The following is an 8,297-nucleotide window of genomic DNA, read 5'->3' as shown; positions in this document are numbered from 1 at the left end:
TTGGAGGCCTTGACTAGATGGAGGAACTTGCAGAAGGAGGGGATGTGGTGTGTAGTTAATGTTTTGAAGACACCATGTGATTCCTTTGTTGAAGGTAATGCTTGCTGCTAACAATATAACTAGTGTTTTGTGGGAGTAAGTTGGCTGGGAAGAGGAATTATTCTTCTTTGATTTGCTAACTGTAGGTCAGTAAAAATGAATGAGCTCACCTCCCAGTAGTGATAAAATTCTATGCATCTAACTGGTGAGAGAAAAAGCAGTCTCCATCATATTTAAACTACTCAAACAAAATAAGACAATTTACTGAAACAAATAACTGTGATGAGCAAGAAAAATCTACCCCAAGTTTTCAAACTTTTTCAAAAGTTTTCGAACTTTTATGCTTTGGCTACTCACTGGAGTAATTCCATTGTAAATGTATATGTCTTCAGTCTGTGATAAATTTAGGTGTTACTGTGATTGATTTTCTCTAGTTGCAGACATTCATTTTATTTGCGCTTTGTTTTGACTAGCTTGGTAATAGACTTTTCTTACTCTTTGCAATAGTGTGGAATCATGGGATTGTACAGTACATGGATAGAAGCCTCTGACAGCCTTCCAGGTGCCATGCAGGACTATGCAATTACAAACCAATATTCGCATTCTCAGATAGTGATATTAATAGAGAGGGTTGCAAACAGATTTTCCAAGGATGTTGAGTGAATCCTATTTTTCATGTCACTAAACTTTTAGTGAAACTAGAAGTTGGGAGTCATAGGACTTCCTTGAAAGACTCAGAGCCTCAATAATTCTGTTGAAAATTGACTAGAGACAGAAAAAAACTCCTAGTTTATTAAAAGAGAAGGGAACTGTCACCACTTCTAGAATTCCTGCTTGCTTGTTGCAGTCTAGTCGACAAGGTTCAGCCAGCAGAACTCAAGTGCTACATTAAATCTGGGAGTGTGGTCTATGCTCAGTGCTCTTCTACTGTGGCAGAGCTCCCCATTTTTGACAGTAGAGTTGTCACCTTTCTTCAATGAAAGCAGAGCAGGGGGGTTGGACTTGATGATCTTTTGAGGTCCTTCCAGCCCTTAATTTCTGTGATTCTATGAAAGCAAGCTTCCATCACCGCCTGGTGGCTGGCAAAAGGCCAGTATAGATCCTGTGATGTCTTCTGGCTCCAGCTGTCCATAGAACAAGAGAGGTCTTCCCAGAGTATGCTCTGTGTCTTGCCAGCACAAACACTGCAGTGAAGCCAGGTGGAGCTGCCAGAAGTATGTGGACATGTATGTGCTCTGGAGGCCTCCAGTTTGTAACCAGAAACACTTAAGTGTTGACAAGACAGCAGTCTTATGAACTCAGACCTCAGTAAATACCTGTCTGATTGACAGCTCTCGTCTCCCTGCCACAAATACATGTGGCTCCAGGAGTTCCATGGTACTAGTATTGCATCAAATATTCAGCTCTGTATAGACTACTCTAGAATGAATATTAATAATGAGAGGACAGCGAAACATCACTGAACCACAGACATAACCTGGAGATGGAAATATCTCTTTGGCTATGTAGTCACTCTTCTTGCTTGTGCCCAATTGGTGGGGTTCTATATATTTTTAGATTTTCTAATTGACTGTTATTGCAGCAGGACATTAGTGAAGAAAACGGTTCCAATAAGTCATTGTTTTTTATTTGTGTTATAGAAGAACCAACAGGGTCCCAAGTAGACAGGGCCTCCCTGTGGTCAGTTCTGCACATATCTGATGAATTACAATCCATACCAAGATAAGCTTTTACTTTAAACAGATGAGAGAGACAAAGATTAGAGAAAGAAAGTATTAATATTCCCCATATTTTGGATGAAGAACTGGGGTCCAGGGCAATTCAGGGCTACATTTCCAAAAGGTTCTATGCCCCATATTTTTTAAAGTACCCAACTCCCATTTAGTCACTTAACTGAAGTATCCATATTTTTAAAAAATCAGTACACTCTAACGTCCATCAGCAATATGAGAAACATTTCAACTTCATTTAGGTGGGTGCTGAGCTCTTGAAAGATATGGTCCTTTATAACTTCACCTCCAACGTACAAGGATGCTTTAGCAAATCCAGAAACCAAAATTTCCTAAGTTTCAGTTTCATGCCTTTACCCTTTTCTAATCAGAGCATATTAGATTAAGTCAACATTTACTGTGACAGTTTAACAGAGTTGTCACTGCATAGTCTTGCATCCTGGGTGGCAGTGGAATAATAGCTGCAGCAGATTACCAGTGGCAGTGACAGCAGCTGGGTCAGCAGCACAGGGCTGCTCTTTCTGTGCCCCTTCCCCTAACTTGGTGCCTAGGGCTGGTGCTCAGTCACCCACCCATAATTATACTACTGTTTGTTAATGATTTGCTCATGTCCACCCAAGATATGCCTTACTGGTACTGTGGATTTCTAGCTACATACTCATTGTATAATATGTGCCTCTCATTGCCCACATTCCCTGATATCTAAGCACGAGAATAATTCACCAGCTCTACAGGCACTTTGTTTTACTTCTGGTTACTATTTCCATTTTGCATAAAGATACTAAAGCAAGTAAAAGCATTTTGAAAATAATTACCATCTACTGTAGAAATGAGTTTCCTCCCTAAAGAGTGACTTAATGTGCTGTGGAAAGCAATGATTCTGAATTCTCTTTTCTTATACTACTGACCTCAGAGGATAACACAGCTTTATGATAAGTTAATCTGTCTCATTCAAAATAAAGTCTTTTGCTAGGAAAAAATATGATATGAACTGCATGAGTGAATAATCAGAAAATTACACAGTGGAGATTATAGGCCAGACCCTCAGCCAGTATAAACTGGCACAGCTCCATTTTCTCCTTGAAGTCAATGAATCTACAGCAACTGCCATATAGGCAGATCTCAGTCCTCCTCCTTCCTGACTTTGCTACTGAGTAGGACTGGCTTTTGAGGAGGGGAGGGGGTGGAGTGGGAAACGGTAGTAGGATGTCTGAATGGAACTGGCCATGAGGAGGATTGGTAAAATTTTTTCTGATCTCTGCAGGGAGAGATCAGAAAAAAACAAGGAGATCCTTTTCCCAGCCACAACCAAGCATCATTGGACATGACTGTGAGGGAAATGAGCTGGCCACAGCAGAATTGTATGACTAGCATAACTATTAGACTTCCAAAATGTATTTGACATTTTTACAAGCCACATACCAGAAGTGCAGCTGCTATGCTTAATTTTAGGTAAATTTCAATACTGCTCTAGCTGGATCTTTTGTTCTATCCAAGTCATTTGCTCAGCCTTATCCACATTGATACTAGGTTTCTTGATAACTGTATTGGCTCCTAGTCTAAAAAACCCGCTGTCTCTCTGCCCTTTCAAACAGCCACTAGGGCACCATTGTAAAAGAACCCAGACAATAGGAAAACCTGTAATTTTGGCTATGTATACCTATAGTGATACAGGTGCACCACGCATAGCTACAGTGATACCTGTATGACAAACTTATTTGGTTATCTGATGCCTTGAAATATCTCTCTGTGCAGAGGGGCCAGCACAAATCCATACAAATCTCTAAGTCCCACATCAGTCCTGGTTTGAGGCCCTGAGTGAACTTTAGTGGAACAGAAACTTTGTTCTAGTTCTTTGCACATGGTGTTTCATTCAGAGTGAAGAGAAGTACAAAAGACTTTCTCTGAGTTGTCCTTACTTTCACTCGAGAAGGGCCTAAATAAGAACTGAAGAACTGAGTCCCAAGTGAAAAGCAGCACAGAACTTTCTTCTTACCAATATTTTTTTCTTTATAACTTTTGGATCAACATTAAAACTCTATGATCTAAAAGCCCTGAGAAAATTAGATTTAGTTTTGACCCTAGAACCTATAAGTATAGACAAAATACAGAAAATAGTAGTGCCACAGAATATATATATATATATATATATATTCTATATATCTATGGTATTTTCTTTTGTATGGAACTGCATCAATTTTCTTCCTGACAGAAAATATTTTCTCTTTAAACTCTTGATAATTGTACCCAATTAGCTCATGTGGCATTTTAAAGGTAATAAAGCAGCTTGTAGGTACGCTACTCAAGTTTTAAAATAATTCTCCTTTACGAAGTTTCATTCAGACAACTGAAGAGTTAAATAGTTGCCATGTTTGTTTTTCCTGGATTCTGTTCTGAGATTATCTTCATAGCTGGAAAAAGTCAACATCCTACCACTAATACAACCTTATTCCCACAAGTTTCAACATGAAAAGTTTTCATAAACAAAAGCCATTTTCTAACCTGATGCATCAAGAGCCATGTTTACTCGTGCTGTTACTCTGCCAGTACCTTATGGTTTAGAAAAGATAAGGCAACTAACGGAATTGAGAATACATATTCTTTTGTCAGAGTTCACATTTAGAATGAAATAAATTGTTACTGAATTGTCCTCCCAATTTCCTCTGTTGAGAGGTTAGAGCACTTGGCAATCTATTCCTTTTGAATTTATATTAAAAAAATATTCCTTAAATCTTTTTTTTTAGGGAGCCACATTATGTAGGAAACGTATGGCACAGTATCAGCCCTATTTCCTGGTTTGTGTTAATAAAAAAAGAAATCATGGACTAAATATTTCTCTGAAATATTTTATAAAGCCATTAAAATATAACAATGCTGATTTTGTCAAAATAAAAATACACGGAGGAAATATTTTACATACATTTCTACTTTACTTTCTGCCTCTGCAGTGAGCTATTTATCTAAGTTGCTTAACAAACTTCACATGAAAGTAGAAAATGACAAATAACAGGTGAAAAATGACAGGGTTCTTATCTGTCTGCTTCATATAACACTAGGATTGATTATTTATGGCAATAGTAATGAAAAGCTCATGTGATGTTTTGGCTGAGAAATGTCACAGCACAATATTGAGAGAACTAAGGGTTTTTTCCCCCTAATACTCATCACATTTTTTTCAGACTGCCGCACCTGTTTGGATAGCTCATTTGTTGGCAATGCATATGATTCATGTTCTCTTTTCCTCTAGAGAACAAATGTGGAAGACTGGCATGTACTATCCAAAACATAGATCCTTCTGTTTCTTTTCTTTAAATTTTTCAAATGCAATGTGGAAAGAATTTGTTGCATAAGGGGTATAAAAAAGCAGGTGTGGCACTAACTTACAGCTGTTGATGAAAACAGTGGAATTATAAGTGTGATGAATTCAACTTGGAAACATTTAAATTGCTCTTAGTATTATCACTTAATTTGACTGATGCAACTTTTTCTCCATAACATGTGCCTGAGAAATTTTATGCACACACTTGCTAATACAAGCAAGTACATGGAGGTACTTCAAGCTGTTTTATGAAAATATTTCATTTTTGCAGTGAAAAAGGTCAGTGACAAAGGGTACAGTAAATCCAGTTTAAGTTATCCAAGGCTCCTGGCAAACATTATGCTTAAGGCACAATTAAACTGTTAGCTCATAAACAGTAACTCAGCCACACATTCAGGTAGTTAATAGTGCTACAAAATAGGAAACCAGTCACAAAAATATTCTATAAAATATGTGTAATATTTTTATAGCTGGTTTCCATTGCATGTTAAATTGAAACTGCAGCAGGGTAGCCTTGCTGTGCAACTTGATGCTCATTGCCTGGTGAGACTTTGTTGATAGCTGCTGTGTGTCAACAGGCCTACACTGTGTATAGCCCTTCATGTGGCTGTACCCCACTATTTTCAGGGTCCTGAGTGGAGAGAAGCTCATCAGTTGAGCAGGATGCTGGGTCATGGGGACCAGGGGTCTTTCTGCAACCTGCTATGATGCTTGCTTTGCCTCTCAGCTCCCAGTTGTCCCATTTAGACATCCTGGCCAAAAGACCCTGGGATTGAGGAAAGGTTCCCCAATTCTGGGGTTCCCATTTGAGCAGCTAAGCTTTTCTGACATCCCCAGTGCATAGGGACCCTGGGATTGGGAAGCTCTCCTTGGTCCCAAGGGCCCAGTGAGCTGGGACCTTATAAAAATGCATGTGTAGCTGGGCTGCACCGTGCACACAAAGTTTTCTGACACACCAGTGCACTGTGCTATAGGACCAGCCCCAGTATGGTCTCAGGGGTGAGACCCTGGGATCAGCTGATTGTGGGGCCCAGCCCCAGGACCACACCAGAGTTCCAAGCCAGCCCCATGGCAGTCCCAGGGCCTGAGCCCACAATCAACTGATTGCTGGTCCCTGTGACTGTACTAGAATCTCAAATTGCTCTTGTTGTGCAACTGTACCAACTTTGTTCAAATTATAGACCTTTGAAATGTTGCAGTCCGCATATTCTCTGCAGAGACTTCGTGGAATTTAGCAGCTGGAATCTCTGAAGAGTCCATCCTTCCTGAGCAAGCTCAGTCCTCTCACTGCTGCTAACCGTGACCAGACTCTGCACATGTTGTCTCCAGAGCAAGACTTAACAGGTTTCACCCTTCCAGGTAGTTGCTGTTCCAGACCAGCATGGATACAGCAGGTAGCCTGTATCTTCTGTGATCTCAAGGCCTTGCTGGTAGCACTCAGGCAGCAAGGAAGAAGACAAAGCTGTCTGTTTTAAGTTAATAGGTCAGAAAAGAGAAACAGGCAGGAGATACAGAGAATGGAGGAGATCAGGTAAAGTGGCTGGGTGTGCCTGGCACTTCAGAAGTACAGGGGTAAATGGAACTGACACATTTAAGTGCAAGTGACTGGGAATGTGAACCAAAGGAGGGACCAGGCTGGTGGTGCCTGGAACAAAGAGACTGGAACTGAGAGTCAGCAGTCACTGACCAGCTATGAAAAAATCATCCTAGGTGACTTGCCCCACCTCGTACTGGAATTGTGTGGCAGGGGCAGGGATCGAATCCAGTTCTCTGGATAGCATTTAAATGTCTTAACCATCTGTCCATCCCTTTTCTTCTCGCAGTTTTCTGCATCATTACTACAGGACTTCTGCAACAAAGGAGGTAGGGATCACACAGTCAGTCTCCTCCACTGCACAGATTAGCTTACTTTGGGCACTGAATGAGGTTGGGCTCTGGTATTTTTAACTTTTGAGTGTCTGACTTTGTACTCTTAATATTTTTAGCCATCGTTCCTTGAACATATTCTGTGTTCTGAGTCCTTCCACAGTGAAAGTGGGAGGGAATCCCTGCACTCGTGCCTCCATATAGGGGCTACCTTGCTGTGTCTAGGTACCGTGTACTCCATTCTCCCTTAGGAAAAGATGTGGGTAGAGTTAGTAAGGAACAGTTTTTGCTGTGGATCTACCCCACTTTGATATGCCACCCAGAAGAACTATTTGGATGCATAGTAGTTAGCAGTACCCCATTTATAGTGTTTCTAGTTATTCTGCTCCGCTTCCTTGAGGGAAGCTGGAGGAATAATCATGCTTCTCTGAAGCACAAAGGCCTCCCAGGGCTTTCCTGGAATAGAGCAGTCATGTGCCACCAATTGCAATAGAAATGGTACAGATACATAGATCTCATTTATGCCTGTAAGATATAGAGTTTGCAACAGTATTATCAAGAATGTGTTCACATGCTTTGTCTAACTTGAAAGATATTTAATAATTCAGATCAGAAAAGTCACATGATGCCTCTATCCTTTGAGATACTTTTGTAATTGTTTAGGTTTAAGATTCATTTGTTTGAATGGTTTTTACCCAAGTAAGGAGTTTAGTTGAGAGTTCCACATTTTAAAGAATCTTCACATTAATCCAGGATATGTATAAACCATGATCTATTTAACACTGAAATGTTAACACATTATAAAATAGCACCCTTTAGCCCTTAACTGGTTCACAGCAGTGGGGCTTACCTAATAAGCTTGAAGATGCAGAGAAAAACAGCAAGTTAGAGAATGACTAGAACTCATTTGCCTGAGTTATTACTACATAAATAAAAATTCAAGGTATTAATTAATCATAAATAGCCTGCCATCTAGATGTGGATAATTGTTGTATTTGGGAACTTATTGAAGTTGTGTTTGACAGCAGAAAAATTTTATATGTGAAATCATTGAAGAAACTACTCTATTTGTTTGAATATAAGATGAGGTTCCCTCCCCCTCATCCGCATGGGGGAAAAGGCTCCTTATCTTACATTGGTTTACAGGGAAACCTCATTAAATATATTGTCTATCATTAAACTGCTGGCAAAAGCAGCATGTGCTTACTAATGGAAGCCAACTGTGAAACTGATTAAATGCAGTCAGCATAGAGCATGAGTATAAAACATATGGCTCATACTGTGGAAACATACTGATGACAACCTACCACAAGGATAGGTTAGTGCAGCCCATCTGAATAAGA

The 8,297-nt window shown here is 39.9% G+C and overlaps 1 protein-coding gene across 2 annotated transcripts in view; it reads right to left on the bottom strand.

The window, feature by feature from the left end:
- The window catches only part of COL4A2 (collagen type IV alpha 2 chain), a 291,109-nt gene that overhangs the window by 171,400 nt on the left and 111,412 nt on the right, over nucleotides 1–8,297 (bottom strand). The window lies entirely within an intron of this gene.

Source organism: Gavialis gangeticus, unplaced genomic scaffold (genome assembly GCF_001723915.1).
Source record: "Gavialis gangeticus isolate Ggan-Ray unplaced genomic scaffold, GavGan_comp1, whole genome shotgun sequence".
In the NCBI taxonomy this organism is placed as follows: Eukaryota; Metazoa; Chordata; order Crocodylia; family Gavialidae; genus Gavialis; species Gavialis gangeticus.
This window is presented reverse-complemented; position numbering and strand designations above follow the sequence as displayed.